General features: G+C 45.2%; 1 protein-coding gene and 1 long non-coding RNA gene across 2 annotated transcripts in view; one reads left to right on the top strand and one right to left on the bottom strand.

Moving 5' to 3' along the window:
• The window catches only part of LOC143986913 (uncharacterized), a 417,248-nt gene that overhangs the window by 286,071 nt on the left and 114,549 nt on the right, over positions 1 to 16,628 (bottom strand). The window lies entirely within an intron of this gene.
• Positions 1 to 16,628, top strand: part of LOC143989949 (uncharacterized) — a 40,525-nt gene that overhangs the window by 20,567 nt on the left and 3,330 nt on the right. The window lies entirely within an intron of this gene.

The raw sequence follows: 16,628 nt of genomic DNA, 5'->3' as shown, positions 1-16,628 counted from the left end.
CAACAGATGTATTTTCTGCCAGAAAGGTTGGATGGCCGAGCAGAGCCACCATAAGTGTAAAAGAGTGCCGCGGTGGTTTTGGCATCTCCAGCAGGTATCAGATACTTGAGTATCACAGGAATGGGTCTGAGCAGGAGTTCTATACCATCGGCATTGAAGTTTGAAACCGTTTTCCTGAGTGGACACATTGAGGGTGCCTTTGTGAATATTAAGAAAAATATTTTCCCAGTCCTCACTAGAAAGGGATAAGTCGAGGTCTTTCTCCCAAGCCTTGCAAGCCAAAGAGTCCCCAGGAGTATATCTTTGATATAATAGGGAGTGTGTAAAGGAGATGAGGTGAGTCAGAGGCGTTTTAGAAGAACAAAGTTTCTCAAAGGGGGTCAGAGGTCTAGTGCAGTCTGTTTTTTTTGTTAGTGTAATGTAAGTAATGTTGAATCTGTTGATAGGTCCACATGGGAATAGGAGGTGTTTTCATGTCAGTGGCTAATTGCTGAGCTATAAGTAGTCGCCCGTTTTTGTAAAAAGATGATATCAGTAATGGTACTTGTGTCCAATGCTTGATAAGAAAGGATTCGTGCATACCTGGGGGGAAGTCTGGGTTCATCTTAAGTGGGGTCAGTGGTCCAGGCGTGGATGAGATATCATCTTGTATGCAGGCAGTACGGAAGCAAGTTAGTGTTGGGGCAATAAGTGGATGGGATTTGACCATGGGGAAAACGTGAGCACGCTGTACCCAAGGTAGAGAGTGGAGTGGAGAGTCTACAAATGACGCTTCCAGGTTGACCCAGTCTTTATACGGTGAATGAATGTTCCAGTCAATTATTCGTGTCAAATGGGCAGCTTTATAATAATTGGTGATATCTGGAAGGCCTATACCACCTTTGCTTTTAGGTAGGGAGAGCTGAGAGTAACTAATTCTGGGTCTATGCATACCCCACAGAAAATTTGAGCATGTTTGTCTGTACGATTTGAAAAAAGCAGGTGGGAGTTTGATTGGCACAGCCTGTAGGAGGTACAAGATTCGAGGGAGAATGTTCATTTTTAAAATGGAGGCTCTGCCAAACCAGGAGAAAATTGGTTTATTCCACTGTTTTAGGTCCATTATAATCTTGTGTAAAATAGGTACATAGTTTTTATTATAGAGATCGTTCATGTTTTTTGTAATTTGTATGCCCAAGTACGTGATGGCATCATCAGTCCATTGGAATGGAAAGTTAAGTTTGCATTGTTGAGTCATGGTGTGGGCTAGGGATATGTTGAGAGCGTAGGACTTATTAAAGTTTATTTTTAGGTTGGACAACATGTTGAATAGTTTAAATGCTTTTAGAAGGGATGGGATCGTGATCAGGGGATTGGTCAGGAACAGTAAGATGTCGTCCGCGTAGGCGGCAATTTTATATTCTTTGGATTTGGAGCGAATCCCAGAGATATCTTGATCTTGTCTCAAACTGTTTAAGAAAGGTTCCAGTGTAAGGATATATAGGATAGGGGATAAGGGGCAGCCTTGTCTGGTCCCGTTTCGTATGGAGAAGGCATTCAATAGGGTGTGGTTTACTCTTATTTTAGCTCTCGGTGTGATATATAAAGCATTAATGAAGCATAGCAGTTGGGGTCCCAAACCAATGGCTTGTAGGACACAGTGCATGTAGTCCCATGCAACCCTATCGAATGCCTTCTCCGCGTCAAGGGAAAGAAAGAAACCTTTTTGTCCGGTGCTATTAATTAAATGGTGCAAGTTGATAGCTTTTATCGTATTGTCCCGCGCCTCCCGGCCCGGGACAAAGCCGACTTGATCAGGGGAAATCAGTGTGGGGATGAGCGGGAGAAGTCTGTTGGCAATGATTTTGGAAAACAGTTTCAGGTCAACGTTGAGTAGCGATATTGGTCGATAATTTCCAGTCTTGGTCGGGTCTTTGTCTCCTTTCGGAATGACTACAATATGAGCCTCAAGCATGTCTTGGTGAAGGGGAGTGGTGTCAGAAATGGAGTTAAAGGCTCTTCCAAAGGGGTCTTGGAGAACTTCTGAAAAGGTCTTATAATAAACCGCGGGTAGCCCATCTGGGCCTGGGCTTTTGCAGTTTTTTGTCTGCTTAAGGGCTTTTGTCCATTCCAATGGGGTGATGGGGCCATCTAAGTCAGATATAGTGTTGGGGTTTTGAATGGTCGGGCAAAATTTATCTAGGAATTGTTCCATCGTCTGTTGTCTGGTAAGAGCGGCAGAGGGGGATGAGTCAGATTGTTTGATGTTATACAGATCAGAGTAAAATTTTTCGAATTCATTAGCTATGTCCGTATTGGATGTAAGTTTTGTACCAGAAGATGTATGCAAAGAGTGTAATGTGTTCTTAGACTGTTTGGCTTTCAAGGCCCGGGCCAAAAAGTGACCGCTTTTGTTGCCGAACTCATAAAAAAGCTTCTGGGAAAGCATGTATTTTTTCTTAACGGATTTTCCCAGCTCCTCTTGAATGGAGGAGCGAACGTGCTGTAATTCTTGGAGGGTCTGCTCGGCCAACGTACGTTTGTGCGCAGCTTCAAGTGTCCTAAGTGTTGAGTAAAGATCGGATAAGCGGCGTTTCCGTTCTCTATTAAGTTGGGCTGAGATAGATATCAGTTTCCCACGTATCACACTTTTGTGGGCGGCCCATTGGGTAATAAAGGATGTGTCCTGCGTATTATTTTCTGTGAAATAATCAGTGAGACATTGTTGGATCTGTAACGCTCGAGCAGTGTCAGTCAGGATATTTGGATCTAGTTTCCAGACACGCGTTCGTTCTTGAATTACCGCAAAGAGCAACGTAATCGAAGTGGGGTGATGGTCTGAGAGAACCATAGGTTCTATTGTCGCTTGTGTGAGAAATGGGAGATCAGTCTGTGTCAGGAATATATAATCAATTCTTGAATACCTATCATGAGGGCTAGAGTAAAATGTGAAGTCCTTCTCCGTCGGGTGGAGATTCCTCCACGTATCGTGTAGAAGAAGAGTTTGAAGAGTCAGCTTGATTTGTCTAAGGGCCCTGTAGGGGAGGTGTGAGGATCCTGCGGAAGTGTCCATTTGAGGATCCAAGGAGACATTAAAATCGCCCCCTAGTATCAACAGGCCAGTTTGAAACATCGCCAGTTGGTTTGAAATCGTCCTGAAGAACGGAACTTGTGCCGTGTTGGGGCTATATATGTTGGCTAGGGTAATAGGTTTGTTGTGTAGGGAGCCTTTAAGGAAAACGTATCTGCCTTGGTCATCAATCAGTGTGTCTGTGATTTGAAGAGGGATCCTTTTAGACACTAATATGGAGACACCTTTGGTTTTAGAATTGGGAGTGGTTGAATGGTATCCGGTCGGGTAGTGATAGTTGGCAAATTTAGGAACAGATTGAGAACTAAAGTGTGTCTCTTGGACAAAGATAACATCGGCTTTCATAGATTTCATATGAATTAGAAGCTGAGAGCGTTTTTCTGGGGTGTTTAAACCTTTTGCGTTTAAGGACACTACCTTAAGGGAGGTAGAGCCTGGTGATCGTAGAGGTTTATGCGGGTACATGATGATTGAGAGGGGATTAAGTTGGGAGAGGAGAGAACGGCGAGTGGCGGAGCTACAGAAAGAGTAGAGAAAGAAAGGGTAAGGGAGGGGGCTAAATACAGAAAAGGAGGGGGGGGTGAGGGATCGAGGTCACATAGAAGATATAAGCGTATACAAGTAGGCGGGGGGGGGGGGGGGGTGAGGTAAAACAATTACTGGGGTCAGGAGGTCTAATCAGAACCTTCCTGACTAAAAACAGTACCAGTATAGGTCAGGGAAGTCTCACGGAGATTCCTGTGGTGGAGGGTGGAAGGTGGTCGAGCAAGGATGAGTATGAACTCTATATCCCTTGGGGTCAAAGGGGATTGAGGAGGGTACCAACAGTGTACGGGCCTGATGGCTTTAAGATGGGGAGTGAGAGGGCAGAAAGCAGAACAAGACTGTAGGGGCAGACGCGTACATATGTGTGTGTATGGGGAATGGTCAACTTAATCGTTATCAGTCTAGGGGAGCTGGGCTGGCGGTGTGAGCTGGGATGGGGGCCTGTTGATGTAAACACGGAGACCCAGGGTTTCAAGTGTGATAGGAATGTAAGGCACTATCACCTTCTGCAATGTATCAGGAGTTTTATGCATCCAGGGTGAGGAAGAAAGATAATACTTAAAAAGTAAACATGTACCCTAGAGTAATAGTAATAAAATGGGTTATATATACTGCAGTAACAAGGAAATCAGAGACCTAAAAGAAAAAAAAAAAAAAAAAAGTCAGAAAAAGTGCATGGAATACAGTACCGGATCCATACTGAGTAAACATAACAATAAAACATTGGGATCGGTACGTGGACAGTAGATCCACTGCAGAAGTTTAACTTAAAGGAACGTTTGTAACATAACATAGGTAGTATGTATCTTGAACCTCACCATAAACATATGAGTGATTAATTGTGCAGTAAAGACACTAGGCTATAGCAGTCCATCTACCCCTCTAATAATGCAGGCGAGGGGATCTTGCTGACAGTACTAACTTAGTAACAGTAGATATAGTGCAGCGTTCAACTGGTATGGAGCCCGGCTGCAGGGCTAAGGTTGAGAAGAAAAAGGCAATCTGGAGTAGTGAAACAGTACCTTTACCCGTGGTGTATGTCCAGCTGGTCAGTCGGGCACTAAACAAAATAAAAAAAGAAAAAACAAAAGCAGACAGAGGAGATCAAAAAAGAAGGTACATCACTTAAGGTAAAAAAAAAGAAAATGTGAATAAGGGGGATCAGGCTATCCCATTCCTCCAGAGGTTAGCAGATGGGGAGGAGAAGTTCCAAATGTGGAGGGCTAGGATGTGAACCAAATTTTAAGTTTATGGAGAAGTTTGTCACACAGCCCAACAGCGGTTATACGACAAGCAAAATGTCACTGAAGAGTTGTGTCAGAGAAGAAGTGGGGATGGTGGGTAGCAGCCGTGGGGAGAAAGTCATAAACAAATAGGCTGATAAGTTATCTGCAGGTCATGAACATCTGTAAGATCCTCCTCTTACCATTAAAGCCTGGAGAGGTAGCGATGGACGGAAAGTCTTGTAGCAACAAAACGAAATAAGAGAGAAGTCGAACAAACCTCAGGTGCCGACTGTAATGCCGTACGAAGTGCAGCAAACTGTGATCCAACATGTCGGGATGACAAAGGAGGGATCCTTATGATCTTCTTGGTTTCCTATGGTCAGGAGAAGCAGTGGGGCTGAGGTTACGTAAGTTGCCATGGGCCCTTGGAGAAGAGGCAGGGGGGTGAGCTCTTCTGCGCCTACCGATGTTGAAATTGCCTGCCTCAGCTATGCCATCCATGGAATCCACTCTGCGAAGCAGAGGAAGACGGAAGTCACTGTACCAATCAGGAACTTCCATGGGTGGCAAATTAAGGGTGCTGCAGAAGTGTTCCAGATCCTCAGGGACCCTGAGATTAACAGTGTGGCCATTATAGGTGACAGATAGACAAAGAGGGAATTTCCATCTGTAAGGGATTGCACGTGCCCTTAGCAGGTCTAGGATGGGTTTCAGCTCCCTTCTTCTCTGCAAGATGATTTCTGACAGATCCTGAAATAGTTTAATTTCAGTTCCTTGGTGATGCAATCGTCCCCGTTTCTGGCTTTTCTCATTATTTCCTCCTTTAGGAGGTAGTCAGCTACACAGCAAATAACGTCCCTAGGGGGATCAGTCTCTCTTCCTCTGGGTCTCAAGGCCCTGTGTATGCGCTCCAAGATAATAGGAGTGTCAGGGGGCCTTTCTAAGAGGCCATTAAAGATGGTTGTGACTGCGTGCGTGAGCTGTGCGGGTTCTATGGATTCTGGAAGACCTCTTACCCGCACGTTGTGTCTCCTTCCACGATTGTCGAGGTCTTCCAGATGGCGGTTGATGTCTCTGAGGTGGATCGCGTGGGATTCGGAGACTTGTTGGACGTGGCAAAGAGTGGTGTCATGGCGGGCCTGCGTCTCCTCAATGTCTTCAACCCTCAGGACCATCGACTGGAAGTCGGCGCGCAGTTCCGAGACTGCAGCCGCTAGAGCCCCTTTAATATCCGCAGTCATGGCTCGTAAATCCGCTAGGCTGAGCGCCTGCGGAGGTGGCGGGTCAGGAGGGTGTACTTGCGGGCTTTGGCTTCTGGACCTGGGAACTCCCCTGCCATGCGGAGATGTCTCGCGTTGTGCTGCGTGCGGATCAGACGCCGGGCCTCTAGGCCGCGCCCGGAAGATCTCCGGTATGTGTTGGCTGGTATGGACGTCTTGGCCCCTGGAAGAACAGGAGGGTAATCCTGAGGGGTTTTGCGGTGTACTCCCCATGTTTTCTGTGGAGTAGGTAGCCGAGGGAATGATCGCTGGACCCCTGGGAGAGAGAGCTTTAGCAGCGTGCGTCCATCTTCCTCGGACACCAAGCCACGCCCCACAATTTATGTATCTAGACTGGATTTATGGAAATTCTGGGGATCAGCTGACAGCAAAATGTTCATTTTCCCCATAGATTTTACTAGATCTAGGCACCTGGGGTATGTGATTTGGGTCTTCTGCCCCATACCTGGGTATGACAAGATCTCTGAGAGAACAATCCCCCCAGGATTACTTGTTGTGTTGTCTGCTGGCTGTGCCGGGTGGAGGGATATGTCTGTATAGTCTCAGACCCAAGTCACTGAGTGCAGTCTCAGGAGATGGGAGGCAGCGGTGTGGGACCTCTGCAACTTGTCTCATGTAATCATTTCATCTTCCACTGATTACTGAATACCAATATTATGAGTCCTGACCCTTACACTGTATACTTTATATTCTACATTACATACTCCTGACCCCTGCACTATATACTCTATGTTGTACATTACATCATTCTGATACTATATAGTCCTATCTGTTGTATCTTATACAATATGTTGTACATTACATAGTCCTGACTTCTGCTCTCTCCCCTCCCCCCACTGCTATATATACACATAATATGTATTCTCTTTTGTTACACCCATTTCCTACCAGCTGGACATTTTATATCTGATCTGATTGGAGCACAGCAGGAACCAATCAGCTGATGTCTAGTAATAATCTTTGTATTTCTATTTTAGTAGATGGACGGGAGATGAGGAAAACCTCAGAGGATTGTCTCACTTTGTCTCCAGACTGTAAAGTAGAAGATGAGGACATCACACAGTATAGTCCAGGAGAAAACCCGACTACCTCAAATGTCCATCCGGCACCACACAGTGTAGATGGACCATCGTATTCCTCTTATCCCGAGGAACCTCAGACTGTACAGGACGGTGCCATCCTTCCAACAAAGAAGAGCTTTTCCTGTACTGAGTGCGGGAAGTGTTTCCATTCTAAATCCAATCTTTATGAGCATAAAAGATCTCACACAGGAGAGAAACCGTATTCCTGTCCTGAGTGTGGGAAATGTTTTTCAGTGAAGTCCAATCTTTCCACACATCAGAGATCTCACACGGGCGAGAAGCCGTATTCCTGTCCTGAGTGCGGGAAGTGTTTCACTTCGAAATTCAAACTAAATGTGCATATAAGATCTCACACAGGGGAGAAGCCATTTTCCTGTCCTAAGTGCAGGAAATGTTTTTCAGACAAGTCCAATCTTTACAGACATCAGAGATCTCACACAGGGGAGAAGCCGTATTCCTGTCCTGAGTGCGGGAAATGCTTTCTACTAAAGTCACAATTTTTAACACATCAGAGTTCTCATAACAGGAATAGTCCAGTAGAAAACCCGACTACCTCAAATGTCCATCCGGCACCACACAGTGTAGATGGACCATCGTATTCCTCTTATCCCGAGTTACCTCAGACTGTACAGGACGGTGCCGTCCTTCCAACAAAGAAGAGCTTTTCCTGTACTGAGTGCGGGAAGTGTTTCCATTCTAAATCCAATCTTTATGAGCATAAAAGATCTCACACAGGAGAGAAACCGTATTCCTGTCCTGAGTGTGGGAAATGTTTTTCAGTGAAGTCCAATCTTTCCACACATCAGAGATCTCACACGGGCGAGAAGCCGTATTCCTGTCCTGAGTGTGGGAAATGTTTTTCAGTGAAGTCCAGTCTTTACAGACATCAGAGATCTCACACAGGGGAGAAGCCGTATTCCTGTCCTGAGTGCGGGAAATGTTTTTCAGAGAAGTCCAGTCTTTCCGCACATCAGAGATCTCACACGGGGGAGAAGCCGTATTCCTGTCCTGAGTGTGGGAAATGTTTTTCAGTGAAGTCTCATCTTTCCAGACATCAGAGATCTCACACAGGGGAGAAGCCATATTCCTGTCCTGAGTGAGGGAATTGTTCCTCACTGAAGTCCTGTCTTCCTGTACATCAGGGATCACACACAACCCTCGAGGTGTATTAGTGCCTTGAGTGTGGGAAATGTCTTCTATATGAATGTTGCTGGACATCACAGCTCTCATGTGGGGAAGAAGCACACCCTGATATACACCTCAGATATACTCCATGGCTGATCTTCATCATGGAAGAAACAGTTGATAAGGAGATCAGAGATCACCAAAGACATGGATGAAGTGTTGTAAAAATACAATGGACGGGCGGCTCATACAGATCTGGTAATGTACTTTTATGTCATGGCTTTCTTCCGGGTCCGCACCCATGCACGCGCACACCCAGAAACCTCCACTGTCATTGGCTGTAGGACAAGTTTGTCAGCAGGTCCCAGCCAATGATGTTGCCCCGTACCCTGCTGATTACCCGCAGCCAATGACAAATCACTCCTGTGTTTTATTTTGTAAACACGGGGAGATATCTTGTGATTTCTTCTCTTCCCGAGTCCTTTTCTGTTCAGGAAGAGAAGAGAACACCACACCGTGAGTACAATCACCACACTTTACACCCACACACCTTAGATTGGCACATTTAACCCCATTGATTTATAAATTAATAAGAATGCGGCGCTACCTAAAAGTACTAAAACTTATAAATGAATAATAATCCCAAAATCAATATAAATCAAATAATATCGACTAAATGAAACATGGATATAATAAGAAATGAATCCATATAGATAATCCAAATAAAGATACGTGTGCACGCAATAAATGTGCAACAATTAGTGAATAAAAGTCTGTGAAAAATTATCAATCCAGTGATTAAATAGAAATAATTTGCATAAGTAATCCAAATATAAACAAGCGTATAAAAAATATATATATATATATATAAAAATATATAAAAATATATAAAGTGAAAAATCCGTGAAAAAACAAATGTAGTGACTATTTAGATAATCAATATACACACGTGATTGTCCATAAATAAAGTGCACTGATGACTGATGAATTGCAAAAAATATACAAATAAAGTTCATGCAAAAAAGTGTGAAGAATCAATTCCCAAGAGTGGCAAATCACTGCAAACTTCAGTGCTTAATGGGTGCACCAACTATTTTCCCCAGCCTCTCACCTCCAATAGCTGGTAAACAGGCACTGTGTAAAAGGATAACTGCTGGCTTCTTAATCTTTCAGTCACACTGCTCCACCGCTGTTTGTATTTCACTGTAAGGTTATATATTATATGCCCTCCTAATAGCTCCAGGAAATCCAAGCCATATAAAGTGGAAAAAACACAGAGGGCTTTCATGTGTAGTATCTTCGCTTTTTTATTGAAATAAACAGGTAAAATCCACACTTACATTCACAAATACAGCAGAGTGTGCAGCAATCGCGGACTTCCGGTTTCGGCCGTAAACCGGAAGTGATAGGTCCGACACCAAATTCCTTCCCTGACGCGTTGCGTTACAGAACGTAACTTTTTCAAAGGGCTTGACCCTTTGAAAAAGTTACGTTCTGTAACGCAACGCGTCAGGGAAGGAATTTGGTGTCGGACCTATCACTTCCGGTTTACGGCCGAAACCGGAAGTCCGCGATTGCTGCACACTCTGCTGTATTTGTGAATGTAAGTGTGGATTTTACCTGTTTATTTCAATAAAAAAGCGAAGATACTACACATGAAAGCCCTCTGTGTTTTTTCCACTTTATATGGCTTGGATTTCCTGGAGCTATTAGGAGGGCATATAATATATAACCTTACAGTGAAATACAAACAGCGGTGGAGCAGTGTGACTGAAAGATTAAGAAGCCAGCAGTTATCCTTTTACACAGTGCCTGTTTACCAGCTATTGGAGGTGAGAGGCTGGGGAAAATAGTTGGTGCACCCATTAAGCACTGAAGTTTGCAGTGATTTGCCACTCTTGGGAATTGATTCTTCACACTTTTTTGCATGAACTTTATTTGTATATTTTTTGCAATTCATCAGTCATCAGTGCACTTTATTTATGGACAATCACGTGTGTATATTGATTATCTAAATAGTCACTACATTTGTTTTTTCACGGATTTTTCACTTTATATATTTTTATATATTTTTATATATATATATATATATTTTTTATACGCTTGTTTATATTTGGATTACTTATGCAAATTATTTCTATTTAATCACTGGATTGATAATTTTTCACAGACTTTTATTCACTAATTGTTGCACATTTATTGCGTGCACACGTATCTTTATTTGGATTATCTATATGGATTCATTTCTTATTATATCCATGTTTCATTTAGTCGATATTATTTGATTTATATTGATTTTGGGATTATTATTCATTTATAAGTTTTAGTACTTTTAGGTAGCGCCGCATTCTTATTAATTTATATACCTATTTTTTAGTGCAGAGATCACTGTTTTTATGCTGGCTGCTTCCTATGCGCATCAATTTTGTATTTATTTAAATATTTAAAAAAATTTTTAAAAAATTTTTTTATGACATATTAGGTGGAGCGCACTAGTTTACTCTTTACACATTTAACCCCATTGATTGCCCTCATTCACCCTTTGATCACCCCTGTCACCCAACCAGTGCCATTAGTACAGCGTCAGTGTACAGTATTTTTCACCAATCGCTGTATTAGGGTCACTTGTTACATCAGATAGTGCCAGGGTCAGCTAGCATTAGATTGTCCGCACACTATCACACTCACACTATAGGATCCTGATCACCAACATTACTAGTATAGTGTCTGTATGGATCAATATCCTGATCACCACCATTACTAGTATAGTGTCTGTATGGATCAATATCCTGATCACCACCATTACTAGTATAGTATCTGTATGGGTCAATATCCTGATCACCACCATTACTAGTATAGTGTCTATATGGATCAATATTCTGATCACCGTCATTACTAGTATAGTGTCTGTATGGATTAATATCCTGATCACCGCCATTACTAGTATAGTGTCTGTATGGGTCAATATCCTGATCAACGCCATTACTAGTATAGAGTCTCTATGGATCAATATCCTGATCAACGCTATTACTAGTATAGTGTCTGTATGGATCAATATCCTGATCACTGCCATTACTAGTATAGTGTCTGTATGGATCAATATCCTGATCACCACCATTACTAGTATAGTGTCTGTATGGATCAATATCCTGATCACCACCATTACTAGTATAGTGTCTGTATGGATCAATATCCTGATCACCGCCATTACTAGTATAGTGTCTGTATGGATCAATATCCTGATCACCGCCATTACTAGTATAGTGTCTGTATGGATCAATATCCTTATCACCACCATTACTAGTATAGTGTCTGTATGGATCAATATCCTTATCACCACCATTACTAGTATAGTGTCTGTATGGATCAATATCCTGATCACCACCATTACTAGTATAGTGTCTGTATGGATCAATATCCTGATCACCGCTATTACTAGTGTAGTGTCTGTATGGATCAATATCCTGATCACCAACATTACTAGTATAGTGTCTGTATGGATCAATATCCTGATCATGAACAGAACTATATTAGTGTCCCCCTTAGTATAGTGTTCCTAATAACGCAGCGTTAGCAGATCAGCCCTTCTGCCCCCCAACAGGTGCAGTGTCAGTAGATCACCGGCTCCTCTGATACATTGCACACATAACCGCAGTGTTGGCAGAATCAGGCCTGATCTCTTCTAGCACTAGCAGGTACGTTTTATTTGTGTAGCACCCTGGAGTTTAGTCAGGGAGCTCCTCACAGATTTACTTGCCAGGAGTAGTTATCCTGGTTGATTGTTAGAGATCTATTAAGTTTGGCCTTGCTGCACTTTTCTCTTCTACCACTAGGTGGCCGGGTACTTGGTGTTGCTAGATATGAGAAGGGCAACCCATGGTCAGGTTATGGGTATATGGGGTATCTCAGCCGATGGGCAGGGGTTTTCTGGAATCCCTTGGCTTGCTGGGAGAACCTATATATTCTGTTGGAGTCAGGGTTCTGTGCCACCTGGGTAGGCCGGAGATTGGGCCTATCCTGGGCACATCTGGCTGCTAGGCTGTCTGAGGTCCTATCCAGAAATAAGAGACCAGCGCAGGGTTGGGACCGCGGCTTGCAGTCCATCCAGAAGTGACGGTTCTGCCAGCTGGAGAACCTGTCATGGTCGGAGGTAGAGGGGAAGTTTTCGCCACAAAGAGACCAACCACCTTATTACCAGGGACCTCAGTGTGTAACTGAAGCAAGTACCGGAGCAGTATTCTCAGAGAACGGGCATGGTGGAGAATCGAGAAGCTTTAGGCGGTGATCAAGCCAGGAACCCAACCAGCGGAGGTGAGGCTTGTAGAACAGCCTTGTGTATCAAGCCAGAAACCCAACCAGCGGAGGTGAGGCTTGTAGAACAGCCTTGTGTGTCAAGCCAGGAACCCAACCAGCGGAGGTGAGGCTTGTAGAACAGCCTTGTGTATCAAGCCAGGGACCCAACCAGCGGAGGTGAGGTTGTAGAACAGCCTTGTGTATCAAGCCAGGGACCCAACCAGCGGAGGTGAGGCTTGTAGAACAGCCTTGTGTATCAAGCCAGAAACCCAACCAGCGGAGGTGAGGCTTGTAGAACAGCCTTGTGTGTCAAGCCAGAGACCCAACCAGCGGAGGTGAGGCTTGTAGAACAGCCTTGTGTGTCAAGCCAGGGACCCAACCAGCGGAGGCGAAGCTTGTAGAACAGCCTTGTGTATCAAGCCAGGAACCCAACCAGCGGAGGTGAGGCTTGTAGAACAGCCTTGTGTATCAAGCCAGGGACCCAACCAGCGGAGGTGAGGCTTGTAGAACAGCCTTGTGTGTCAAGCCAGGGACCCAACCAGCGGAGGTGAGGCTTGTAGAACAACCTTGTGTATCAAGCCAGAGACCCAACCAGCGGAGGTGAGGCTTGTAGAACAACCTTGTGTATCAAGCCAGGGACCCAACCAGCGGAGGTGAGGCTTGTAGAACAGCCTTGTGTGTCAAGCCAGGTACCCAACCAGCGGAGGTGAGGCTTGTAGAACAGCCTTGTGTGTCAAGCCAGCGACCCAACCAGCGGAGGTGAGGCTTGTAGAACAGCCTTGTGTGTCAAGCCAGGAACCCAACCAGCGGAGGTGAGGCTTGTAGAACAGCCTTGTGTGCCAAGCCAGGGACCCAACCAGCGGAGGTGAGGCTTGTAGAACAGCCTTGTGTGCCAAGCCAGGGACCCAACCAGCGGAGGTGAGGCTTGTAGAACAGCCTTGTGTATCAAGCCAGGGACCCAACCAGCGGAGGTGAAGCTTGTAGAACAGCCTTGTGTGCCAAGCCAGGGACCCAAACAGCGGAGGTGAGGCTTGTAGAACAGCTTTGTGTATCAAGCCAGGGACCGAGCAGAGAGGTGGGGTGCAGCTTGAGAAAATATCTGGAGTGCCAAGCTAGGGACCCAGCAGAGAGGTGGGGGTAACGCTTGAGGAAGATGCCGCCGTGAAGAATGGAGGAGTTCAAGGGATTCAGAGTCAGTGAATCAGAGGGCCTAGTGAGAGACCGGGAGCTCAGTGGGCTGAAGAACTACAAGGAGCGACTGTAGAGAAGCTGAGAGAACTGTTGTGCTTTATGTGAGGAACTGTTAAAGACCGTTGCCATAGGAGACAACATTCCCACACGTGCAGATGTGGTTTCTTGCTGGATGGCTGTCCTATGGAAGTCTCAGAGTCTGCTAATTAATCTTGCAACTACTTAAGGGTGTCCTGGCCCTAACACTCTTTCCCCTAAAAAAAAAAAGTTTGTAAGAGAAATAAAGATCTCCTTTTGCATTCAAGAAGTGTCTGGCGCCCAATACCTTCCACCTTGCACCCACTATGCCTCACAACCAACCTATATACAGAAGGATGGCAGGAGCTCTTTTTCGCACTAGGTACCTGAGAAATGTCCCAACAAATATACTCTAGTGAAGAGGCCTACATGCTTCTGAGTATGACAGCTGAGAGCGAAGGAGGAGTCCTCGCTGACAGAATCAGCCTCTGAACCTGTAGAGAACAACGGCACCCTGCTCAGAGGATGGAGGAGAGGTCCCTGCTAAGTTCCAGGCGTACCCGACCCCGGGGTAGCTGAAGTGCTAGGAACACTTGATTTGTCTTATATGCAGCGGGATGTCGGTACTAGTGCCGCAATACCTTTTGGTGAGCTGGCAGGTACCAGCGGCCTAGTACATCCTAGTCTTTTACATACCAGGACAGAAGTATTTTGTGCTGACCTGGCGAGTCCCACAAATCCCAGTCCAAACTGGTGAGGTGGCTAGCATTAGTAGCATCCCACAGCCACCAATAATTCAACCACAGAGCCATAGAGCCCATAGTGTTCTTCCAGATGTGCTTGCAAGTCCTGATTGGCAGACCACAGATTGTGCAGCGCTCGTACTACCCACCCCCCCCCCCCCCCAACCCCCACAGCCCAACCCGGAATTCAGGTGGAAACCGCAAATTTAACAACTCCCCAGAGACCTGATTCATCATATGCCCGTGTTCTCTGCTGCAATGCCCAGGCATAGATATGAGACTATAATGCGTTTTATGCATTTTAGTGATCACACTTTGTCGTCCGCGGAGTGACCGTGAATATGATCAGCTATACAAAATTCTGCCCCTCATAAACTACCCCTCCCAGAAATTTGCAGATGTTTATATGCCCCAACAAACCATCTATGTATATGAGTCCATCATATATTTCACTGGTCACCTTGGAGGGTGGGGGCCCCCCTCTCCCGCCACCGATAAAAGTGATCTTGCGGTTGAATCCGCCCCAGAGACCACATTTATTCTAAAGAGAAACGCATGCTGTTCCTGAAAGTACCAGGTTTATGGCAGCCTAACATCAATAGTATGCAAGCTCTTGAAGGGGATGATGAGGGGACTGTATACAAGATTTTAGGAATGAGAACGGTATCATTAGCAGTAATCAGCACGGATTCCTGAATCGTTCTTGCCAAACCAATCTACTAACCTTCTATGAGGAGGGGAGTTGCCATCCAGAAAAAGGAACGCCCGTAGACGTGGTGTATCTAGATCAATGTTTCTCATTTCCAGTCCTCAAGGCACCCTACCGGGTCATGTTTTCAGGCTCACCTTTATTTTGCTCAGGTGATTTGATCAGGTCCACTGCCTTAGTAATTACCACAGCTGTTTCTTCTGAGAGAAATCCTGAAAACATGACCTGTTGGGGCGCCTTGAGGACTGGAGTTGAGAAACACTGATCTAGATAAAGGAAGGCCCGTAGACGTGGTGTATCTAGATAAAGGAAGGCCCATAGACGTGGTGTATTTAGATAAAGGAAGGCCCATAGACGTGGTGTATCTAGATAAAGGAAGGCCCATAGACGTGGTGTATCTAGATAAAGGAAGGCCCATAGACGTGGTGTATCTAGATAAAGGAAGGCCCGTAGACGTGGTGTATCTAGATAAAGGAAGGCCCGTAAACGTGGTGTATCTGGATAAAGGAAGGTCCGTAGACATTGTGTATCTAACTAAAAGGAAGGCCCGTAGACGTGGTGTATCTAGATAAAAGAAGGCCCGTAGACGTGGTGTATCTGGATAAAGGAAGGCCCGTAGACGTGGTGTATCTGGATAAAGGAAGGCCCGTAGACGTGGTGTATCTGGATAAAGGAAGGCCCGTAGACGTGGTGTATCTGGATAAAGGAAGGCCCGTAGACGTGGTGTATCTGGATAAAGGAAGGCCCGTAGACGTGGTGTATCTGGATAAAGGAAGGCCCGTAGACGTGGTGTATCTGGATAAAGGAAGGCCCGTAGACGTGGTGTATCTGGATAAAGGAAGGCCCGTAGACGTGGTGTATCTGGATAAAGAAAGGCCCGTAGACGTGGTGTGTCTGGATAAAGGAAGGCCAGTAGACGTGGTGTATTTGGATAAAGGAAGGCCCGTAGACGTGGTGTATCTGGATAAAGGAAGGCCCGTAGACGTGGTGTATCTGGATAAAGGAAGGCCCGTAGACGTGGTGTATCTAGATAAAGGAAGGCCTGTAGACGTGGTGTATCTGGATAAAGGAAGGCCCGTAGACGTGGTGTATCTGGATAAAGGAAGGCCCGTAGATGTGGTGTATCTGGATAAAGGAAGGCCCGTAGACATGGTGTATCTGGATAAAGGAAGGCCCGTAGACGTGGTGTATCTGGATAAAGGAAGGCCCGTAGACGTGGTGTATCTGGATAAAGGAAGGCCCGTAGACGTGGTGTATCTGGATAAAGGAAGGCCCGTAGACGTGGTGTATCTGGATAAAGAAAGGCCCGTAGACGTGGTGTGTCTGGATAAAGGAAGGCCAGTAG

The sequence above is a fragment of the Lithobates pipiens genome, unplaced genomic scaffold (genome assembly GCF_037356315.1).
Source record: "Lithobates pipiens isolate NorthernLeopardFrog02 unplaced genomic scaffold, aLitPip1_a1.2 Scaffold_18, whole genome shotgun sequence".
Classification (NCBI taxonomy): domain Eukaryota; kingdom Metazoa; phylum Chordata; class Amphibia; order Anura; family Ranidae; genus Lithobates; species Lithobates pipiens.
Note: the sequence above shows the minus strand (reverse complement) of the source record. Positions and strands in the feature narration are given on the sequence as shown.